We start from the raw sequence: 25,559 nt of genomic DNA, 5'->3' as shown, positions 1-25,559 counted from the left end.
TATACCAAAGCTAGGAGCCATAAACATAGGACAGTCCATAAGAAATTCAGGAGAAATTTCTTCACTCAGAGAAACCAGAATGTGGAAGTCATTTCACTGTGACAGGGGTCAAGGTGAGTGGCAGTGCTGCAGTCAAGCGGAGGCAGGATAAATAAAACCGAGGAGAAAGCAATAGTGCAATCATGGTTCTGATATCTGCAGGACAAGGGTTCAAATCCTGCTCTTAGCAGCTGTTGGAACCAAACATTTAATAAATCTGGAACTGAAATTAGTCCTAGTAACAGTTTTGAGAAGATTTGTAGCTCAGGTTGAGGTTCTGGATGTAGGTTTGCTCACTGAGCTGGAAGGTTCATTTCCAGACGTTTCATCACCATACTAAGTAACATCTTCAGTGGGCCTCTGGGCGAAGCACTGCTGATGATTCCTGCTTTCTAATTATATGTTTGGGTTTCTTTGGGTTGGTGATGCCATTTCCTGTGGTCATTCCTGTTCTTTTTCTCAGGGGGTGGTAGATGGGGTCTAACCCAATGTGTTTGTTCATAGAGTTCCGGTTGGAATGCCATGCTTCTAGGAATTCTTGTGTGTGTCTCTGTTTGGCTTGTCCTAGCATGGATGTGTGGTCCCAGTCAAAGTGGTGTCCTTCCTCATCTGTATGTGAGGATACTATAAGAGAGGGTCATGTTGTTTTGTGGCTAGTTGGTGTTAGTGTATCCTGGTGGCTAGTTTTCTGCCTGTTTGTCCAATGTAGTGTTTGTTACAGTTCTTGCACGGTATTTTGTAAATGACTTTAGTTTTGCTTGTTGTCTGTATAGAGTCTTTCAAGTTCATTAGCTGCTGTTTAGTGTGTTGGTGGGTTTGTGGGCTACCATGACGCCAAGGGGTCTGAGTAGTCTTGACCACTGTCATTGATAATGAAGTCAATTAGAAACGGGACAATCAAAACTAGCCTTGAGCCAAAGGGATGAACCAGTACTGCCTGAAAATAGATGTACGTATATTCCCGTTCACAGTCACAAAATGAGTCAGACTGATCTTCCTTCAGGATGCTCAGCCAGATCCCAAGAAAGAATAAAAACTGAAGAATACACTGCTAAGATGTCTCTCCAGGGGAGAGACATAGTGGAGCACAAATGTCCAGTTTGTCTGCTATAATTTTAGATAAAGATTTTTAAAAGAGAAAGTTCTAGAGTGTAAATAGACAACCATAAAACAGAACCAATGAAGACATGAGGGAAAGGTTTTCTTGAAGGAGTGACTGATTAGAGTCTGGAATGTACTGTTTGAGAGTGAGGTGGAGGCTGTTAGAGTCAGTGTTTTCAAAACTGTCATTTCTCAAAAGAGAAAAAAACATTTGCAGGGCTGCATTAAAAGGCAGGAGGAGTTAGGGATTAGTTGTGTTGCTTTTCTAGAGAGTTGGCCTCAACATGATGGGCTGAATGGCCTCCTCTGTACTGTAACCATTCTGTGACAGTTTACACACTTTGCTACCTCGGGATGTTGCTGCATGTAAATGTTAGCTGCTATGTTTCCCAAAGTGACGAAACTTCCTCAGAACTTTGGACCATCCTGAAGAGGGGAAGCCTCTCGGAAATGGAAATTTTGGTGTTTTTTCACATATATCATTTCAGCAACACTCCACTGAACAATAAACATGGGGCATGACTGTCAGCACTGACAATACTCTCCCCAACCAGATGGAGTTCAGCTGCACAGCTTTTCTGAAATGAAGGTGAGATGGTCTCTGTTGGTTTTTAGAATTTTAATTAAGCCTCTTCAGGTAATGAAAAACCCCTCGTGGATCGTCCTCAGCAACAAACAGAACAGGAGAACGGTAACACAATTGATTTTAGCAATTCTGCTCAAAGTTTTCTGAAAGGTATGGCTCTCTCATCCCTACAAAGCAATTAGTGATGTCGCAGATGGTTCGGTGCAGACAGCAGATGTCACTTCGATTCTCTCCGTACTCTTCAAAGAGAAACCCAATTTTCTTTGCAATTAGTAGCTCTCTTCTTTAATTACCATTGAGAGTGACTGCTGATCTGAGGTGAGAAGACCATGAGGCTAAATCTGCCTTTTATAAATGCAGGCTAACACACCCACTGCTGCTAATCCCACCACTTAAACTCACTCCCGTTCTGTTTTCATTTGGATTGTTTGGTTGTTTGAAACTAACTAGCTTGTTGCCATGATTTGGTGATGCCGGTGTTGGCATGGGGTGGACAAAGTTAAAAATCAGACAACACCAGGTTATAGTCCAACAGGATTAATTGGAAGCACACTAGCTTTCGGAGCGCTGCTCCTCCTCAACCACCTGATGAAGGAGCGTCGCTCCGGAAGCTAGTGCTTCCAATTAAACCTGTTGGACTATAACCTGGTGTTGAGTGATTTTTAGCTTGTTGTCGCTATTAAAATCCTCAAGCCTCATCTGTTGAGATAATGTTCTGTATTTATGCTCAGAACAGATAAAGTGATGGTGGCAAAGTGGAAATATCATGGAGGTAGTAATCCAATGTTCTGGAATAATGCCTTGGAGACACTTCCTTGTGACAGTTTATGGAATTCAAATTAAATTTAAGATCCTGGTGTATAAAGCTGGTCTGAATAATTATCTTCGAATGTTGTAGTTTCTTGGTGTTATTTAGGGTAGGAATCTACTGTTCTTACACCAACAGGAAGAGTCAGAAAACCCATTCTTGTTCTAGGTAAGAATGGGACTTAAGAAGGAATGTTAGATCTTCCCTCTGTCATGGCGTTAAATTAAGTGAGCATAGATTAGTGTGCGGCTGTTTAATGACTTGATCTTAAACCTATTAGCCCCCAGTTTAAGAAGATGCATTAACATGTTTGTTTTTAAACACACCCTTCCTTCCTATACATGTCAAAATCGATGATTTGAAAACCAGTGCAGAAAGCATTCAACAGGCAATCGTTGCGCAACATAATTTCAAAGGAGTAGAAATGAGAAAATGCTTAAATATTAGTTAGTAATATTCAGGAGTGGCAAGTAAAGAGAAAACTTGCATTTCTTTAGCACCTATTATAACATCCCACAACAATGACAGGGTCTTAATTTTTATATTTCGCCTGAAAAGCAGCATCTCATCAGGAGTGGACACCAGCATATCATCCTAGTCTGTGTCTAGAGCATCTGTGCGTCCAGAGTGGGAGTTGAACTCACTAACTTCTGTTTCAATGTCATGGGGATGCCAGCGTTGGACTGGGTTGGACAAAGTCAGAAGTCACATATCACCTGATGAAGGAGGAGCACTTTGAAAGCTTGTGATTTTAAATAAACCTGTTAGCCTATAACCTGGTGTCATGTGACTGCTGATTCTGTTTCCTTGGCTGGTACTTATGAGGTGCAATAGTTGGTCCAAGCACCTGGCTAGCCACCGTAGCAATGGCCAGCATCTGAGATAATTGGCCTCCAACAATCAAAGCCATCTTCCTTTCTTAGGTATGGCTCCATCCCCAGTGAAGTATTTTCCCCCAGTTAATGCTTTCTTTCTTTTAAGAAGTGATATTTGTGACAAACACTTTCAGCATGTCGACATCCCACATGGAGTAATACAAGGATTGATTGAGGGGCAGTCATTGACTGGGAGATGAGGGAGAACTCACTTAATCTTTTTTCAAATCGTGTCGGGGTCTTTAACAGGTAATACCTAAATAGGTAAAGCTGCATGTCTCATGTGGAGGCTGTAAAATGGTGAAATTGAAGAGCAAGGTGTTCAAAAATAAAATTACTCATTACCAACGGAAGATGCTCCATCTCTTCTTTACTTCCTGAATCTAGGAAATTAATTGAAAGGAAATTAAAATCCGTATGGTGATTTAAACAGATGCCAGTAATAATTGCTTGACGCTTTAGGAATATAGAATCAGTGTGCAGTCTCGGCCCGATCATTAAATGTGAATTAGCCACATTTCCTAGCTTATTCTTCGCCAGGAATAATTCTGGCCCAGTGCATTCAACATTAATCTGCTGACCCAGTGGTGCATAATGAAGAATTTATGTAACAGTGATTTTTCTGGAAGTGATTATTGATTGGCAACTGAACTTCAAGGTCTCTTCAAGGTTTGTAATGATCAGATTACCGGTGTGATGGACAGATTGATTCATTCTCAGTATCAGCAGCTGCATCTGCCGTCTGCTTCTTAACCCATCAAGTAGTTCAGTCGCTTGAAGGACAAGGCTGAAAGTTAATGAAGGCAGACTTATCTCTCTCTTAAACATGAGTCTTCATATGTGTCCTTCTTTCTCTCTCCCATGTAATCACTCACACATGTATGTGATAATTCACATATATTCAAAAATAATATGCATGCGTGCATGTACACCATGACACAGTGGTTAGCACTGCTGCTTCATAACACCCTCAGGCAACTGTCTGTGCAGAGTTTGCACATTCTCCCCGAGTCTGCGGGGGTTCCCTCCGGGTGCTCCGGTTTCCTCCCATGGTCCAAAGATGTGTGGGTTAGGTGGATTGGCCATGCCAGATTGCCCATAGTGTCCACGGACATGAAGGCTAAGTGCAGTAACCATGGGAAATGCAGGGATAGGGTAGGGAATGGGTCTGGGTGGAATGCTGTTCCGAGGATCAGTGTGGGCTGTTAGGTTGACACCGTAGGGATTCGAAGATACACCAATTGGGGTCAGGAAATTGAAGGAAAGAGGCAGAGATAGGCTAAGGAAATTTTTCTGCACAACAGATATTTATGATTAAACATCCCATTGATTCTGCGAAAGAAAGAAAAAAAAATGCATGATTTGCTGGAAGTGAATTATTTTTTTGACAGAGCCAGCACACACTCGATGGGCCAAAAGGTCTCCTGTTCTGTTCTGTGCTTTATTTCTACAATTGTAAAGGAGCCAAACTTGAAAACTAAAGTAAGCATGTTCAAGGGTGATGTCAGGAAACACATTTTTCACACAAAGGGGAGAGGAAATCTGGAAGCTGGAATCGATGGAGTCGTTACAAACAGAAATTGACAGCCTTGGATATTGTTTGCCCAAATGTGAGATTGCAGTGCTCTGTGGAGGCCAATTGTCCCCCCACCCCACCCCAGGACGTTGCTGCAGGACAGGGCATAATGCTAGCCCTGACCATCTAGCGCTACTTCATCGAGGACCCCTTGCCTCTGTTATCAGGTTAGAGTTGGGACAAAGTTCAACACCATTTGGGACTCCTCAGACACTAGGCAGCCCATGTCCAAATGTAACCAAACCTGGACAATATCCAGGCTTGGATTGACAAGTGATAAGTAACATTCATGCCACACAAATGACAGGCAATGACCATCTCCAACAAGAGAGAATCGGACCACGTCCCCTTGATATCCAGCACCATTAACATCACCTCACCGTACTGTCAACATTCTGAGAGTTACCTTAACCAAGAAACTGAACAGAACTGTTTCCTGCTGGACTGGCTTTAAAAACACCATTTACCACAAGAGCAGGTCAGAGTCTAGGAATCCAGCAACGCGTAACTCACCTCCTGACTCCTCAAAGCCTATCGACCACATACAAGGCACAAGTCAGGAGTGTGATAAATTACTCTGCACTTGCCTGGATGAATGCAGGTCATATCTCAGCTTTTTCCCTGACAGATAAAGATTAAATGTTTCTTTCAGTGATCCACCCCCAGTGAGCCTGTTGCTGGTACTGAGGCCAGGTCAACACTCAGCCTCTTACGTTCCATGTAGATCACAGCTGTGAATCTACAAAAAAAAGGACAGATAACCAGAGCTGACCTACAAAGAATGAAACCGGAAAGCAACAACACCCCCAGATTCTATGGATTACCTAAAGTACACAAACCAGACATCCCACTCAGACCCATAGTATCACTACCAGGGACACCATCATACAAACTGGCTAAAGAACTACAACAGAAACTGAAACACCTGGTCAGCGGATCCAAAACACTCTTGGACATCATCAGAAATATACACATAGACAAAGAAGAAACCATGATATCATTCGACGTGACGGCACTGTTCACTTCAATTGACAAAACCCTAGCCAGAGAAACAATAGCCAACCTACTGGACATACAGAACAGAAAACAGGACGCTGAACCTATCAACAAAGACGGCATACTTAAACTACTGGACTTGTGCCTCACAACACACTTCACATTCAACAACCAGATATACGAACAAATCAACGGAACACCCATGGGATCACCAATCTCGGGACTAATAGCAGAGGCAGTTATGCAAAGGTTAGAACAAACAGTCCTACCACAAATTCAACCCAAACTCTGGGTCAGATATGTTGATGACACGTTTGTAATTATTAAAAACACGGAAATAGAAAAAACACACCGGATCATCAACGCCACACTCACAGGAATCCGATTCACGAGAGAAGAAGAAAAGGATAGCCAACTCCCATTCCTAGACGTGATGGTACAGAGAACACCGAACAGAGAATTCATTACAAGGGTATACAGGAAAGCCACACACACAGACCAAGTCCTAAACTATGAAAGTAACCACCCCAACACACACAAACGAAGCTGCATCAGGACACTATTCAAAAGGGCCACAACACACTGCAGTACACCAGAACTGCAAAAAGAAGAAGAGGAACACCTATACAAGGTATTCGCCAAAAACGGATACCCGCACAACTTCATCAACAGATGCCTAAGAGAAAGACCACGGAACGAGGACATACCACAACCAAAAGGACTAGCCACACTACCATACATCAGGAGCATCTCGGAACTAACTGCCAGACTACTGCGACCCCTAGGACTCATAACGGCACACAAACCAACAGCCACGCTCAGACAACAACTCACCAGAACGAAGGACCCGATACCCAACATGAGCAAAACTAATGTAGTGTACAAAATACCATGCAAGGACTGCACAAAACACTATATAGGACAAACAGGAAGACAGCTAACAATCCGCATACATGAACATCAACTAGCCATGAAACGACACGACCAGCTATCCTTAGCAGACAACAAGCAACATGAATTCGACTAGGACAACACTACTATCATAGGGCAAGCCAGACAGAGAACAGCCAGGGAATTCCTAGAGGCATGGCATTCATCCACAAACTCCATCAACAAACACATCGACCTGGACCCAATATACCAACCACTACAGCGGACAGCTGAAACTGACAACCGGAAGCGGCAGGGACAGACCACTATAAACACCGGGGGAAACATCAAAGAAGCGCTTCGCAAGAGGCTCCCAAGCACTGATGATGTCGCCTAGCCAGGGGACGAAACGTTTGCAACAAACACTTCCAGCTCGGCGAACAGAACCACAACAACGAGCACCCGAGCTACAAATCTTCGCACAAACTTTGATCACAGCTGTCTTGTGTGTTTATTGACCAGCTGCAATATAAATGTAAGTTGTTGTGGTCAGAGAATTTGCTGTGTTTCAAACAGGTTGCTATATTCCCAACATTACAGCAATGTTGACCTTTTTTAAAATGTTTTCTGTCAAACACTTTACAACGTCCTGGAATTCTAAAGGCTGGTGTAAGAATAGTGGGCGGCATAGTGGCACAGTGGTTAGCACTGCTGCCTCACAGCGCCAGAGACCCGGGTTCAATTCCCGCCTCAGGTGTGTGGAGTTTGTACTTTCTCCCTGTGTCTGCATGGGTTTCCTCCGCTTTCCTCCCACAGTCCAAAAATGTGCAGGTTAGGTGAATTGGCCATACTAAATTGCCCGTAGTGTTAGGGGCAGGGGTAAGTGTAGGGGAATGGGTCTGGGTGAGTTGTGCTTCGGCGGGTCGGTGTGGACTTGTTGGGCCAAAGGGCCTGTTTCCACACTGTAAGTAATCTAATCTAAAAAAAAATAGGTGTTACTTATCACAGAGTGGGGTTAGTGACAAGACTTGCCTGTTTAGGATATGAGGAGAAAGTGAGGTCTGCAGATGCTGGAGATCAGAGCTGGAAATGTGTTGCTGGAAAAGCGCAGCAGGTCAGGCAGCATCCAGGGAACAGGAGAATCGACGTTTCGGGCATAAGCCCTTCTTCAGGAATGAGGAAAGTTTGTCCAGCAGGCTAAGATAAAAGGTAGGGAGGAGGGACTTGGGGGAGGGGCGTCAGAAATGTGATAGGTGGAAAGAGGTCAAGGTGAGGGTGATAGGTCAGACTGGGGTGGGGGCGGAGAGGTTGGGAAGAAGATTGCAGGTTAGGAAGGCGGTGCTGAATTCGATGGATTTGACTCAGACAGGGTGGGGGGAGGGGAAATGAGGAAACTGGATCTGACGAGGGAGTCACGGAGGGAGTGGTCTTTACGGAATGCTGATAGGAGAGGGGAGGGAAATATATCCTTGGTGGTGGGGTCCATTTGGAGGTAGCGGAAATGACGGCGGATGATGCACTGTACATGGAGATTGGTGGGGTGGTAGGTGAGGACCAGTGGGGTTCTGTCCTGGTGGCGGTTGGAGGGGCGGGGCTCAAGGGCGGAGGAGCGGGAAGTGGAAGAGATGCAGTGGAGGGCATCGTCGACCACGTCGGGGGGGAAATTGCGGTCCTTGAAGAAGGAGGCCATCTGGGTTGTGCGTTTTTGGAACTGGTCCTCCTGGGAGCAGATGCGGCGGAGTCGAAGGAATTGGGAGAATGGGATGGCATTTTTACAGGGGGCAGGATGGGAGGAGGTGTAGTCCAGGTAGCTGTGGGAGTCGGTCGATTTGTAGTAGATGTCCGTGTTGATTCGGTCGCCTGAGATAGAAATAGAAAGGTCGAGGAAGGGGAGGGAGGAATCTGAGACTGTCCAGGTGAATTTGAGGTCGGGGTGGAAGGTGTTGGTGAAGTGGATGAACTGTTCAACCTCCTCGTGGGAGCACGAGGCGGCGCCGATACAGTCATCGATGTAGCGGAGGAAAAGGTGGGGGGTGGGGCCAGTGTAGTTGCGGAAGATGGATTGTTCCACATATCCTACGAAGAGGCAGGCATAGCTGGGGCCCATGCGGGTGCCCATGGCTACTCCTTTCGTTTGGAGGGAGTGGGAGGATTGGAAAGAGAAGTTGTTCAGGGTGAGGACCAGTTCAGTCAGTCGAAGGAGGGTGTCAGTGGAAGGGTACTGGTCGGTACGGCGGGAAAGAAAGAAGCGGAGGGCTTTGAGTCCTTCGCGATGGGGGATGGAGGTGTACAGGGACTGGATGTCCATGGTGAAAATAAGGCGTTGGGGACCGGGGAAGCGAAAATCATGGAGCAGGTGGAGGGCATGGGTGGTGTCCCGAACATGGGTGGGGAGTTCTTGGACTAAGGGGGACAGGACGGTGTCAAGGTATGCGGAGATGAGTTCGGTGGGGCAGGAGCAGGCGGAGACAATGGGTCGGCTGGGGCAATCAGGTTTGTGGATTTTGGGCAGGAGGTAGAAGCGGGAATTTGGAGATGCCGGTGTTGGATTGGGGTGTACAAAGTTAAAAATCACACAACACCAGGTTATGGTCCAACAGGTTTAATTGGAAGCACTAGCTTTCAGAGCACTGCTCCTTCAACCACCATCTGATTTTTAACTGTTTAGGATAGTGTACTGTGTAGTTGAGAAGGAAAAGCTAGTAAATTTTGGAAATAATGTAACCAGTGGAAACCATCTTGTATACCTGAAAATGGAACTCTCAGCAACAACCAGCAACAACAATTCCGAGTTTCCCTGTTTTTGTTTTCCATCTGGGATATATCTGTCTGTAGTGAGTAACCCAGTTTCCCCGAATACAAACCACAATCAACTTTCAGTTTGCTGAAAAAAACTAGAGCTCAGTGCAGATATCCAATCAACAAGCCTTCTGCAACAGCAAAACCAGGACGAGGGAAGATCATCACGAAACCAGGACAAGGGAAAATTGAAGATCCTTTCCCAATTCCTGCTCTCCTAATTCAGGACCGTTTTCATCTACACAGCACATTTAATGCAGGAGTATTTATGAAATAAAATTTGACACACATAAGAAAGGAATTCTTGTCTTTATAATGTGCCTTTTATGACCTCAGGACACCTCAAAGATTTTGACAGCCATTGAAATACTTTTTGAAGTGTAGTCTCACTGAGAATGTGTGAAATGTAACAGCCCAAATTGTGCACAGCAAGATCCCACAAGCATCAATGTGATAATGACCAAGATAGAATCTGATTTTAAGGAATTTCAAGGTAGTCACAAATAACACCCCTCCTCATTGAAATAATGTCAGACAATCGTTTTCATTTATCTCAGAGGCAGATAGTACGTCAGTTTAACATTTCATCCAAAAAACAGTATCTCCAATAACAAAGCACTCCCTCGATGCTACACACAAGTGTCAGCCTGGGAACTGAACCCACAGACTTAGAGGTAAGAATACAGTCCATGGACATGCAGTTTGCACCATTATCAATACAGATAAGAAAGAACTTAGTCAAAGCACAGGAGCTTATTGTGTGGCACAGTGGCTCAGTGCTTAGCACTGCTACATCTCAGCACCAGGGGCCTGGGTTCAATTCTACCCTTGGGTGACTGTATGAGTGGAGATTGCATGTTCTTCCTGTGTCTGCATGGGTTTCCTCCCACAGGCCAAAGATATGTAGCTGTGATAAAATTGGTAGGAGGAAGTGAGGCCTGGTGATCATAGTCAAAAAGTGTGATGCTGGAAAAGAGGAGCAGGAGAGTCAACATTTTGGGTGTAAGCCCTTCATCAGGAATGTGGGGCTTATGCCTGAACCGTTGACTCTCCTGCTCCTCGGATGCTGCCTGACCTGCTGTGCTTTTCCAGCACCACAATTTTTGACCATGATAAAATTGTCTATAATGTCCAGGGATGTGCAAGCTATGTGGCTTAGCCATGGGAAATGCAGGGTTACAGGATTAGGGTAATAGAATAGGATGTTCTTCAGAGGGTTGGTGTGGACTTGACGGGTTGAATGGCCTGCTTCTTCAAAAATGGCGCACTGTAGGGATTCTATTCTATTCTGCAGGGAGAAAGAGCAAGTCAGGGAGGGGATTTCATCATTTCGATCTCAGCTGAAGACAAATACAGCAGTGATGACAAATGGATAATTACAGGAACGCATTATTTCTTGTATTCGTTCATCGGATGTGGTTGGATTTCCCTGCATTTATTGTCCATCCCTAATTGCCTTGAAAAGGTGCTGGTGAACTGCTTCTTGAGCAGCTGCAGTCGATCCAGTATAAATGCAGCCACTGTGCAAGTCAGCAGAGAGCTCAGAGTTCTGACTCAGTGACACTGAAGGCAAGACAAGAATGGTGCAGAGTTCCAAATCACAAATGGTATGATGAAACTTTATACAACACTGAGACTCCTCCAACTGGGATATTCTGTCTAGTTCTGGCGAGCAGACTTCAGGAAAGGTCAAAAGGCTTCAGAGAGGATGCAGATGGGGATGTTACTCTTTCACAGGATGTGGGTGTCACTGGCGAGGAGACTATGTGCTGCAGCCAGTTGTAAGCTGCCTTCCTGATCCAGTACATTAGGGAGTCCCAGTGAGTGGGAGGAGAGGGGTAGGGAAGGAGAGAGACTGTGACCCAATAACATTGAAGGAATGGTGACATATTTCCAAGTCAGGATGGTGGGTGGCTTGGAGGGGAACTTGCAGGGGATGGCGTTCCCATGTACCCACTGCCCTTGCCCTTATAGAGGGTAGATGTCACCATTTTAAGGTGCTGTCAAAGGAACCATGATGAATTACTGCAGTCACCTTGCAGAGAGCACACACTTCATCCACTAAGGGAGTGACTGTGCAAGGAGGTAGATGGCCTACAGCCTTGTCCTGGATGGTGTCAAACTTTGTCGCTGTTTGTGGAGCTGCACCCATCCAAGCAAGTGGGGAGTATTCCATCACACTCCTGACTTGTGCCTTGTAGATGGTGGACAGACGTTGGGGAGTCAGAAGGGAGTTACTCACTGCAGAACCTTTAGCCTCTGACCTGCTTTTGTAGTCACTGTATTTTTATGACTAGTCCAGTTGAGTTGATAGTGGGGGATTTGCCTATGCTAAAGTCAAGGAGCAATGATTTGATTCTCTCTTGTTGGAGATGGTCATTATCTGGCACTTGTGTGATGTGAATAAGATCAGAAATTCTCTCGAGTAAAGAATTCCACAGGTTCACTTCCTCTGAAACAAAAAATTACTCTTTCTTCCATCTAAACTATATGACCCCTTACACTGAGTTGATGCCCTCTGGTCCTAGACCCTCCCACAAGGGGAAACAACCCTCTCCATAACTACCCTGCCAAGTGCCCTAAGAATCTTGTATGTTTCAGTAAGATTGCCTCTCATTCTTCTAAATTCCTACAAGTCCAGGCCCAGTTTACTAAACCTGTCTTACTTGCCACTTGTCAGCCTAAATCTGGAGACTACACGGACTGCTTCAGTATCTGAGGAATTACAAATGATGCTGAACATTGTGCACTCATCGGTGAACATCCCCACTCTGACTCTATGATAAAGGGAAGGTCATTGAAGAAGCAGCTGAAGATGGTTGGGCCTAGGACACTACCCTGAGGAACTCCTGCAGAGATGTCTTGGAGCTGAGATGGCTGACCTCCAACAACCACAACCATCTTCCTATGTGTCAGGTATGAATCTAACCAGCAGATTTTTCTCCCTTGTACCCATTGACTCCAGTTTTGCTAGGACTTCTTGATGCCACACTTGATCGAATGCAGCCTTGATGTCAAGGGCTGTCACTCCCACCTCCCCTCTGGGATTCAGCTGTTTTGTCCATGTTTGACCCAAGGCTGTAATGAGGTCAGGAGCTGAGTGGCCCTGGGGGATCCCAAACTGGGTGTCACTGGTTATTGCTGAGCAGGTGCTGCTTGATAGCACTGTTGATGACACCTTCCATCCACTTTACTGATGATCGAGAGTAGACTAATGGGGCGGTAATTGGCCGGGTTGGATTTGTCCTTTTTGTGTTCAGGACATAGCTGGGCGATTTTCTACATTGTCAGCTGGATGCCAGTGTTGTAACTTTTCTGGAACAGTTTGACTAGGGGAGAGCGGCAGGTTATGGAGCAAAGGTCTTCAATACTATTGTTGGAATGTTGTCAGGGCCCAAATCCTTTGCCGTATCCAGTGTATCCAACAGTTTCTTGATATCACGTGGAGTGATTCGAAAAGACTGAAGACTGTAATCTGTGGTGCTAGGGATCACTGGAGGAGGCTGAGATGGATCATCCACTCAGCACTTCTGGCTGCAGATTTCTGTGAAAGCTTCAGCCTTAACTTTTACTCTGATGTGCTGGTTTCCTCCATCATTGAGGATGTGGATATTTATGGAGCCTCCTCCTCAAATGAGTTTTTAATTGTCCACCACCATTCACGACTGGATGTGGCAGGACTGCGGAGTTTAGATCTGATCTGTTAGTTATGGGCTCATTTAGCTCTGTCTGTCACTTGCTCCTTATGCTGTTTGATTTGGAAGTACTCTTGTTTGGTGACTTCACCAGGGTGACACTTCATTTTCAAGTATATATGGTACTGCTCCAGACATGCCCTCCTGCTCTCTCCATTGAGCTAGGGTTAGTCTCCTGGCTTGATGGTAATGGTTGAGTGGGGGATATGCCGGGCCATGAGATTACAGATTGTGCTGGAGTACAATTCTGCTGCTGTCACCCAGTCTTGAGTTACTAGATCTATTTGAGTTCATTCCAATTTAGCACAGCGATAGTAGCACACAGCACAATGGAGGGTATTCTCAATGTGAAGGCAGGACCTTCTCTCCACAAGGACTGTGCAGAATAGAACAGAGAACAGAGAACATAAAACAAAGAACATGACAATGCACAATAGGCCCTTAAGCCTTCGATGTTGCACCAACCTCTGGAACCAATCTGAAGCCCATCTATCCTACACTATTCCATTCCCATCCATATGCCTATCCAATTACCATTTAAATGCCCTTAAAGTTGGTGAGTCTACTCCTGTTGCAGGCAGTGCATTTCTCGCCCCTACTACTCTCTGAGTAAAGAAACTACCTCTGACATCTTTCCTATATCTAACACCCTCAATTTAAAGCTATGTCCCTCGTGCTAGCCATCGCCATCTGAGGAAAAAGGCTCTCACTGTCCACCCTATCTCACCCTCTGATTATCTTATATGTCTCAATTAAGTCACCTGTCAACCTTCTTCTCTCTAACGAAAACAGCCTTTCCTCATAAGAGCTTCCCTCCATACCAGGCAAAATCCTAGTAAATCTCTTCTGAACCCTTTACAAAGCTTCCACATCCTTCCTATAATGCGGTGACCAGAACTGTGCGCAATACTCCAAATGTGGCTGCACCAGAGTTTTGCACAGCTGCAGCACGATCTCATAGTTCCGAAACTCAATCGCTCTACCAACAAAAGCTAATACAGCATATGCCTTCTTAACAACCCTAACAGCCTGGGTGGCAACTTTCAAGGATCTATGTACCTGGACACCGAGATCTCTCTGCCCATCTACACTACCAAGAATCTTACCATTAGCCCAGTACTTTGCATTCAGATTAGTCCGACCAAAGTAAATCACCTCACATTTCTCCGCATTAAACTCCATTTGCCACCTCTCAGCCCAGCTCTGCAGCTTATCCACGTAACCTGCAACATCTTTAATCGCTATCCACAACCCTACCAACCTTAGTGTCATCCGTAAATTTACTAACCATCCTTCTATGCCCTTATCCAAGTCCTTTATAAAAATGACGAACAACAGTGGACCCAACACCGATCCTTGCAGTACCCCACTAGTAACTGAACTCCAGGATGAATATTTCCCATCAACCACCACCCTCTGTCTTCTTTCAGCAAGCCAATTACTGATCCAAACTGCTATATCTCCCACAATCCCATTCCTCTGCATTTTGTACAATAGCCTACCGTGGGAAACCTTATCGAACGCCTTGCTGAAATCCATATACACCACATCAACTGGTTTACTCTCATCTACCTGCTTGATCACCTTCTCAAAGAACTCAATAAGGTTTGTGAGGCACGACCTACCCTTCACAAAACCGTGTTGACTATCCCTAATCAAATTATTCCTCTCTAGATGATTATAAATCCTATCTCTTATAACCTTTTCCAACACTTTACCCACAACCGAAGTAAGGCTCACTGGTCTACAATTACCAGGGTTGTCTCTACTCCCCTTCTTGAACAAGGGAACAACATTTGCTATCCTCCAGTCTTCTGGCACTATTCCTGTGGATAATGAAGATTTAAAGATCAAAGCCAAAGGCTCTGCAATCTCCTCCCTGGCTTCCCAGAGAATCCTAGGATAAATCCCATCCGGCCCAGGGGACATACGTATTGTTACACTTTCCAGAATTGCTAACACCACCTCATTATGCACCACAATCAAATCTAGTCTAGTAGCCTGTATCTCAGTATTCTCCTTGACAACATTTTCTTTCTCGAGTGTGAATACTGATGAAAAGTATCCATTTAGTGCTTCCTCTATCTCCTCTGACTCCATGCGCAACCTCCCACTACTATGCTTGATTGGCCCTAATCTTACTCTAGTCATTCTTTTATTCCTGATATACCAATAGAAGGCCTTAGAGTTTTCCTTGATCCTATCTGCCAACAACCTTTCATGTCCCCTCCTGGCTCTTCTTAGCTCTCTCTTTAGGTCCTTCCTGGCTAACCTGTAACTCTGAAGCACCCTAACTGAGTCTTCATGTATCATCCTAGTATAAGCCGCCTTCTTCCTCTTGAAGAGAGATTCAACTTCCTTAGTAAACTACAGCTCCCTCACCCGACCATTTCCTCCCTGCCTGACCAGTACATATTTATCAAGGACCCGCTGTAGCTATTCCTTGAATAAGCTCCACATTTCAATTGTGCTCATCACCTGCAGTTTCTTTCCCTCCTATGCATCCTAAATCTTGCGTATTCACTTCGTAATTGCCTTTCCCTCAGCTTTAACTCTTGCCCTGTGGTATATACCTATCCCTTTCCATCACTAAAGTAAACATAACCGAATTGTGATCAGTATCACCAAAGTGTTCACCTACCTCCAAATCTAACACCTGGCTGGATTCATTATCTAGTACCAAATCTAATGTGGTCTCTCCCCTTGTTGGCCTGTCTATATACTGTGTCAGGAAACCCTCCTGCACACATTGAACAAAAACTGACCCATATAAAGTACTCAAACAATAATTCCCAGTCAATATTTGGAAAGTTAAGGTCCCCCATGACAACTAACCTGTTACTCTCGCTCCTATCAAGGATCATCTGCACCAGAACGATTCTGTGATTTGGTGATTAACACAATGTCATTAAATGCAATTCAAACTTTAAATTTTGAGCATTTTTCCTTCAGATGATTTTTTTTATCATGATTGAAACAATTTTAGATTAAAATGCTTTTCTTAACTTTTATTGTCTCTCTATATCCCACCATCATCTTAATTCAACCATCCTTTCCCTCTCTTTATTTCTTTCTATATCTGATTTGACGCAAAACCTTTCCTGTCTCCATTGTTCCTTTACCAACATCATATTGTTTAACTCTTTCTGTAGCTCCCATTGATCACACAGCTCCTGTTAGTCCTTATTGTGCCATTATGAGCTAATTTTTCCTGTACAAAAATCTTTTATGCTGAAAGACGCTTTATAAAATCTAACCAACAGAGTACTCCACTGGATCTTTACTCAGTCTATTATAGGTGTTACTTGAAGGGTAAATATTTGCAATTGCTCCAGGGAAAAACTCTCTGCTCTTTTTTTGAAACCCTGCAATTACACTCATACCATTGCACCGTCCTGAGAGGACAGACAGCATCTTGGTTTCATAGCTCATCTGAAAGAAAGTACCTGTGACAATACAGCACTCCCTCTTCCTGCCCTCAAACTAAATGTTATCAGCATTTAATAGGATTAATCAACTCTGGTCATATGTGCCAGGCTGTCTCATGGCGTGAGATTAGTTTATTGATTGAATGGGAAAGCTGCCAGACAGTCTTAGTCCAAGATAGAATCCAACAAAGAAAGAAAGAGATGGCGAGGTGAGATTTTGTTTTCAATTACTGAAATCTTCTATTGGGGAAAAATTGCAGAAATTTCTGTTGGGAAAAGTTAAATTAATTGGATCAGAAAAAAATAGATTTAATCTGAAAAATTCCCTTTGGCCTGTTATGATCACCTGATTGGTGTTTTAGAATAAAGTCCCTGAACTATTTCTTTCCTTTGTGAGGTAAGTTTTGCAGATTGACAATATAGATGTGAAACTCAGTCAGATACAGGGAGTCAGTTACAGACTGGAATCTAATCGAAGTGTCTGGGTGGTTTAAATGTACAAGTAACAGATATCCAGGATGAGTTACAGACTGGAATATAATCAAGATGTTCAGGTTGATTATATTGAACTACAGATACCTGGGAGTGAGAATCTAAATGACGGGTCTGAGTGGTTTATGTAATAAATAATAGATACCCGGGACTGAGGAATCTAATCAAGGAGTCCAGGGTGGTTTATATGTAGAATAACAGATACTTGGTCGTGATTTGCAGACTGGAATCTGATCAAGGGTTCAAGGTAGTTTAGATTAGATTCCTTACAGTGTGGAAACAGGCCCTTCGGCCCAACAACTCCACACCAACCCTCCAAAGATTAACTCACCCAGACCCATTTCCCTCTGACTAATGCATCTAACTCTGTGGGCAATTTAGTATGGCCAATTCACCTGACCTGCACATCTTTGGACTGTGGGAGGAAACCGGAGCACCCAGAGGAAACCCAATATATAGAATAACAGATACTTGGGACTGAGTTACAGACTGGATTCTAATCAAGAGATTTAGATGGTTTATGAATAGAATAACATAAAGATAATTGAGATGCAGATTGAAATCTAATTGAGGGGTTTGGGAGGTTTAAATATATAAATATATAATAACAGACCCCTGGGAATGTGTTACAGGCTAGAGGAATTGTAGGAATTCAGGTATTTTATATTAAGAATAATAGGTACCTATATATGAGTGTCGGATTAGTTCAGAAAAGAGGGATTGATTGGTGTATGTGTGGAACTCACAAAATACAGAGAGTTGTAAAACACTTACAGTCAAATTAATACTTTTTTTGGTGACAGTAGATCTTTATTGCAGGATTTCTAGGCATTCTTTCACAAAGACTTTAACAGAACCAAATCTTATCACTTTGAAAAATGTGACATAAAGTTGCTATGTGTTACAACAGGCCTGTATAAATACAGATTTCGACACGAGTCAGACCTTGTGACTTGTTTTTATAGAATATGGAAGTCTAATTGGGAACCGTTTCCCCTGAGATAGATAGACAGGCTTACGACTGATGGATTTAATATTATTTAAGGTATAAACACTCAATTTTCTTACAATCTGCCGATAATAAGTTGAACATCTATCATCAGCTTCCAAACTACCAATGTTGTTCTGTGATGAACTCCTTATTTCAGATTCATGTTTTGTCGCAACATTATAACTGTTTTTCCTTGAATATATGAACATAGACACATGGGTAGTCCAATCAGCACATTAAGCTTGCTCTACTATTCAATTAGATTCCGTACAGTGTGGAAACAGGCCCTTCAGCCCACACTGACCCTCCAAAGAGTAACCCACCCAGACCCATTCTCCTAACTAGTGCACCTAACACCATGGACAATTTAGCATGGCCAATTCACCTGGCCTACACGTCTTTGGACTGTGGGAGGAAACCAGAGCACCCAGAGGAAACCCATGCAGATACAGGGAGAACATGCAAACTCCACACAGACGTCACCCAAGGCTGGAATCGAAACTGGGTCCCTGCTGTTGTGAAGCAGCAGTGCTAACCACTGAGCCACCATGCTGAAGAAAGCTGAAGAAAGTACTCCTCATCCTCAGTCTTAAGTGGCTGACCCATTGTCTTGGGATTATTTGCCCTGGTTCTAGACTTACCAGCCAGGGGAAACATTTTATCTCCAGCCCTGTAGGAATTTTGCAAGTTTCAAATAGATCCTTACATCCATGAGGATAGATTTGTGAGATTTCACACCCATTGGACTTAGACTGTGTTGATAGCCTGGAAGGTATAAGTTGTTATTATCTTCTTTGTGGCCAGAATTGAGGCTGATATATTCTTTCAATTCCACCTTACAACATTTAAGGGCGGCACGGTGGCACAGTGGTTAGCACTGCTGCCTCGCAGCGCCAGAGACCCGGGTTCAATTCCCGACTCAGGCGACTGACTGTGTGGAGTTTGCACGTTCTCCCCGTGTCTGCGTGGGTTTCCTCCGGGTGCTCCGGTTTCCTCCCACAGTCCAAAAGATGTGCAGGTTAGGTGAATTGGCCATACTAAATTGCCCGTAGTGTTAGGTAAGGGGTAAATGTAGGGGTATGGGTGGGTTTCGCTTCGGCGGGTCGGTGTGGACTTGTTGGGCCGAAGGGCCTGTTTCCACACTGTAATCTAATCTAATCTAAAAACATTTCTAAACTTTTTCTTATTCCAGTTCAAGTTTTAATTTATATAAAATGATTCAGAAGAAGGGGTGGTTGCTAAATTTGCTATTGATAGAAAGCTAGGCAGGAAAGTAAGTTATGATGAGAATGCAAAGAGATTATAAGAATTAATGATAGTTTAAGTGAGAAGACAAAGATATGGCAAATGGAGGCTAACGTGGGAAAATGTCCAATTGTCCATTTTGACAGGAAGAATAAAAAGGAAGAATTTTCCCAAATGGTGAGAGGTTGCATAGCTCTGAGGTACAGAGAGTTCTGACTGTCCTCAGTCATGACTTGGGAAAGGTTAGTCTGCATTTACACAAGCAATGAGGAAACTGGTGTTATCATTTATCGCAAGGGGAATTAAATACAAAAGTAGGAATGTTATGCTTCATTTCCACAGGGCATCTTGTGCAATCATGTTGGAGTACAATGTGCACTGTATTGGTCATCTTATTTAATGCAGGATGTAAATTTGTTGAAAGAATTTTAGAAAAGGGCAGGTTAATACCTGAAAAGGGCGGGTTGTCTTATGAGTAAAGGTTGGGGTGGGTGAGACTTGGATCTGCTAAGGTTTAGAAGAGTAAGAGGAGTCTGCATTGACCTTAATGAAGTCAATAATCACACGACACCAGGTTATACTCCAACAGGTTTATTTGAAGTCGCAAACTTTCGGGGCATCGCAGGGGCAGGTGGATGAATTTTGAAGGGTTGGGGAGATGGGTGGCATGGTGAATCATGGGTAGCACTGCTGCCTCACAGCAGCAGGAGCCCAAGTTCGATTCCACCCTCGGGTAACTGTCTGTGTGGAATTTGCATGTATCAGAAAACACAGGTAATTTACTGGTTAATAGATGAAAAATCCCATGGATGATTTGGTGATGGGAAAAATAAAGTTCCATTGTGTGTCAGAACAATTCCTGATATAAAGAGTCCGTGCAGGTTTCCTCTGGGTGCTCTGGTTTCCTCCCACAGCCCAAAATGTGATGGCTAGGTGGATTTGCCATCGGAAATTGCCTTTAGTGTTCAGGGGCATGTAGGTCGGCTTGAGTAACCATGGGGAAGTGCAGGGATACGGGGCGGGGGGGGGAGGGGAAGGAGAGGTGCTCTTTGGAGGGTTGATGTAGTCTCAATGGGCTGCTTCTACACTGTAGGGATTCTATCGTTCTGGTTTGGGGGCTTGTGTGTTCCCTCCAACACCTCCATCTCACCTCAGCACGTTCCTGGTGAAACTTTATTTTGAGAATGACAGGGCAGGCTTGAGGTCCTGAACTGATAATGCCCTGCTCCTGATTTCAATGCTTCTACATTTGGTGCCTTCCTCAAAAAGCTCTCTCCATTTAGATCAGTCACGAATCAGGGATTCCTGTGAGGATGCTTGACGTTTTCAGGAGTTCTAACCGTGCAATGTATCCCAATCACCAGACTCAAGTTCTACCAGTTATATTTAGGGAATTTTGACACAGTTTATGAGGAAAAATTATATCCACTTGCAGCAGGATCAGTAACCAGGGGAGATGATTTAAGATAATTCACAAAAGAACGAAGGAGAGGAGAGGAGATTAAATGTTTACATGACAAATAGTTCTGATCCATATTGTATTGCCAGAAAGTAAGCAGATTCAATAATAACACTCAAACAAACTGGAATACATGAAAAGGGAAATAAACTTTTGAATATTGGGGAAACATCAGGATTAGTCAGACTGAGTGGATATTTCTTTAAAAGGGTCAGTATGGGAGCAGTGGGCTGCATGGCCTCTTTCAGTGCTGTACGGTCCTATGATAACAAAAAAATGCCAGGACCCTGAACAGCATTGATGTACAGAGGAATCTTTGGGTTCAAGCCTGAAAGTAGCCTCTCAGGTAAATAGGGTGATAAAGAATGTGTATGCTTGCCCTCGTCAGGTCCACACCCCCCACCAACCCAACCTCCACTACCGGCACCTTCCCCTGCAACCGCAAGAAATGCAAAACTTGCGCCCACACTTCCCCCCTTACTTCCCTCCAAGGCCCCAAAGGAAACTTCCATATCCGCCACAGATTCACCTGCACCTCCACACACATCATCTATTGCATCCGCTGCACCCGATGTGGCCTCCTCTATATTGGGGAGACAGGCCGCCTACTTGCGGAGCTTTTCAGAGAACACCTCTGGGACACCCGGACCAACAACCCAATCACCCCCTGGCTCAACACTTTAACTCCCCCTCCCACTCCACCAAGGACATGCAGGTCCTTGGACTCCTCCATCGCCAGACCATGGCAACACGACGGTTGGAGGAAGAGCGCCTCATCTTCCGCCTAGGAACCCTCCAACCACAAGGGATGAACTCAGATTTCTCCAGTTTCCTCATTTCCCCTCCCCCCACCCTGTCTCAGTCAAATCCCTCGAACTCAGCACCGCCTTCCTAACCTGCAATCTTCTTCCTGACCTCTCCGCCCCCACCCCACTCCGGCCTATCACCCTCACCTTGACCTCCCTCCACCTATCGCATTTCCAACACCCCTCCCCCAAGTCCCTCCTCCCTACCTTTTATCTTAGCCTGCTGGACACACTTTCCTCATTCCTGTAGAAGGGCTTATGCCCGAAACATCGATTCTCCTGCTCCCTGGATGCTGCCTGACCTGCTGCGCTTTTCCAGCAACATACTTTCAGCTTTGTCAATTGGAGAATTGAGTACAAGAGTCAGAATATCGCGCTGTAGCTTTGTAAGACTTTGGTTAAGCCAAAGTTAGAGTATTGCTTTCAATTCAGTGACAGGAAGGATGTGGAGGCTTTGGAGAGGGTACAGAAGAAGTTTACCAGGATTGCTGCTTGGATTAGAGGGTATGAGCGATAAGGAGAGGATAGAAAAACTCTGGTTGTTTTCTCATTGGAGCTGCAGAGGCTGAGGAGAAACTTGACAGAAGTCTATAAAAGTATGAGATGCAAAGATAGGATTGACGATCAGAATTGTTTAACCAGAGTTGAAATGTCTCATACTAGGAGGCATGCATTTAAGGTGAGAGGGGGAACGTTCGAAGGAAATGTGAGGGAGAGGTTTTTTACACAGAGATGGTAGGAGTCTGGAACATGCACCGGGGTGGTGTATGGGAGAGATACAATAGGGGTATTTAAGAGACTTTTAGAAGAATATGCAAGGAATGGAGGGACAAGGACCAAGGGCAGGCAGAAGGGATTAATTTGGTGTCATGTTTGGCACCTTATCATGGGCCAAAGGGCCCATTCCTGTCCTGTCCTGTCCTGTTTTATGTTGTATTGGGCAGCATGGTGGCTCAGTGGTTAGCACTGCTGCCTCACAGCACCAAGGACCCATGTTCAATTCCAGCCTCGGGTGACTGTCTGTGTGGAGTTTGCACATTCTCCCTGTGACTGCGTGGGTTTCCTGCCAGTGCTCCGGTTTCCTCCCACAGTCCAAAGATGTGCAGGTTAGGTGAGTTGGCCATGCTAAATTGCCCATAGTATTCAGGGATGTGTCGGTTAGGTGCATTAGTTCGGGGTAAAAATGTAGGGGAATGTGTTTGGGTGGGATACTCTTTGGAGGGTCGGTGTGGACCTATTGCCACACTGTAGGGATTCCATGTTCTGTAACATGGTTTTTCTCAGTTGTTTGACATTATGACTACAAGTGGGTATGGCACCCCAGGAAAGGGCTGTTCTTGAGTAAGTTGTTCCCTGGAATGAAAACTCGACATCATTTTATACCGTCAGCTTAGGACAGGATCCTGCCAGCCCCTGTGAACAGCGACTGATCTGTTCAAAAGTGATGAGCAGTCAGTCCAACTGTTCCAAAACCAGTCCTGAGCTGTTTGAACAGTGCAATCTTAGAGAAGGCAGGGTGACCTCTCCCTGTGACATCGGAGGCAGCCTCACATTCAGAGGTCAAAGGGTTGTGGAAGGCTGCTAATTAAATGGAGAATGGCTGCAGAATTCCAAGGGGCAGATGATGTTGCAGTGCATGAGTCACTACAAGTTCGTGTGCAACTACAGCAAGGCTAACAAGATGCTATCCTTTGGAACTGAACATAAATATAAGGCTGTTTTGCTTCACTTATACAGGGCATTGAGATCACATCTCAAATACTGTGTGCTCATTTGGTCTCCTTATTTAAGAAAGGACATAAATGCAGTGGAGGTGGTTTACTTGATTGATACCTGGAATGTTTCAATAAGGCTGCATGAGTTCAAGATCTATTCTATGGGAAAATCTGATGGATGTCGTATCAATAAATACTGTGCTAATTGTTAAATTTAAATCTGAGATTGAAGTTTGAGTTTTAGTAAAAAGGTAATGTCTTTAGGGTGATGGCATTTTGTATGTTGAACTCTATGTCAATTATTTTGACATAAATAACATTTGGTACTAACATAATCTGTGCTAAATTAAGTGTTATGTTTTCCAGGAAAGGTGGAGGATTTAAATTTAAGGAAGTTTTCATTATTATTGAAGCTATTGACAAATTCTTCTAATTCTGTTTCTGTGAAAGTCCAACTAGCTCATTGATTAACACAAATTCAAAAGATATTGTTACTATGTGGCTACATCACCTGAAAAAAAGTTAGTTACAATGAAAAGGTAACCCTCAATACTCAAAAAGTATCTCTAAAAATTTAAACCCTTTGAGAAAATCTCGAGAGGAAGGTTATTTTGACTGCTGCACAGAGGTTTGGATTTTATGGTCCTTCACTGGCAAATTTGTAGGTGTGGTGTGAGGAGGGTGTCACATAATTGTCCCCAGGAGGCCTTGCTGCTGACATATGCACCTTCCTTCACTGGCCCACAGTTCCATAGACAGAGGTCAGCGAGGCCTTGAGTAACCTTCATTACAGTTGAGACCCTTAGTTGGCCAATTATTGACCATTTCAGAGCTGCCTGATGCCAAACTACAATTGTCTAGCTCAATGAAACTGCTGGAGATCAAAGATGATGAGACTGAGAAGGCCAATCAATTACTCTACCCAGTTGCTGGATTATTGTTGTTCATTCAGAGGTTCTAGGTGTCACTGGCTTGGCCAGCATTTATTACCCATCTCTAACAGTTAAGGGTCATCCACATTGCTGTGAGTCTGGAGTCACATGTAGACCAGACAAGGGAAAGACTTGAGTGAACCAGATGATTATCATCAGACTCTTAATCCGAGATGTTTATTGCATTCAAATTCCACCAACTACCACGGCAGGATTCAAAACCAGGTCCCCAAATTGGTGCATGAATTCTATGGATCAATAGTCCAGTGATAATACCACTAGGCCATTGCCTCTCCCTGAAAGGTAGTAAAGGGGTGAGTCTCTATATAACTGGGCCCCTTCCAAGGTCAAGCGCCCATGCATCTACAGCTCCTTCCACAGCTAAACTTGTTGTCAGAACTTTCATCTCCCATCTCCCCATTATTTCCAAGCTTCCTTCTTCCCATTCTCACCATCAGGATCCCACATAGTACTGTTAATGTGGGGTAAGGGAATGCTGCAATCCAGATTTATCACCGGGTCAGAGGGTTTACAGTGATAGTGAGTGAGGCTTAACAAGGCTGTTGTCTTAAACAAGATGTAGTTTATCATTCATCACAGGATAGCATTTACGTACAGGTGAAACTAGCTGGTTAGTCATTGTTACCTTGGGAGACAAAGATGGCACATTTGTCCACTTCAAGATCCAGAGCTACAGTATTCCCCTGGGATCCCCACCCAATAATGTATGACGTCATCAGGTTAGGTGGAGCTCAATGCATTCTCCAGTGTTAACTCTTTCAGAACCATGACATTTTACAACATTTATCTCCCTCCTGGGCTCCAGGACTTGGAATCTGGGAGCTGCTTGCAGTCCCTGAGTGGCCACCACTCCCAGTGGCACTGCTGGGACTACATCGCTGTTTCTCAATCAGATTGACTGGCAGCTCTCTGGAATCTTTCTGAGGTGGAGGCTCCTCCTGAAAGAGAAATTGACATCCCCCTTTTTCAGCCAATTAGCGCTCCATGGATTGTCAGCAGCCGCAGGCCAGGTCATGTCAGAGGAGTCATATTACGTTCTGGGGCCAGGCAGAGAAAGTTCACCCCTTCCAAATTTCTACCCTGTGACATACCCATCTATGGTGTTTCCACTGGGGATGCGTATCC

At 44.4% G+C, this 25,559-nt stretch overlaps 1 protein-coding gene across 1 annotated transcript in view; it reads left to right on the top strand.

The window, feature by feature from the left end:
* bean1 (brain expressed, associated with NEDD4, 1) overlaps positions 1-25,559 on the top strand; it is a 105,194-nt gene that overhangs the window by 42,021 nt on the left and 37,614 nt on the right. The window lies entirely within an intron of this gene.

Source organism: Chiloscyllium plagiosum, unplaced genomic scaffold, assembly GCF_037043375.1.
Source record: "Chiloscyllium plagiosum isolate Xiang-an unplaced genomic scaffold, Cpla_swu_hap1 HiC_scaffold_17, whole genome shotgun sequence".
NCBI classification, from domain to species: domain Eukaryota; kingdom Metazoa; phylum Chordata; class Chondrichthyes; order Orectolobiformes; family Hemiscylliidae; genus Chiloscyllium; species Chiloscyllium plagiosum.
Note: the sequence above shows the minus strand (reverse complement) of the source record. Positions and strands in the feature narration are given on the sequence as shown.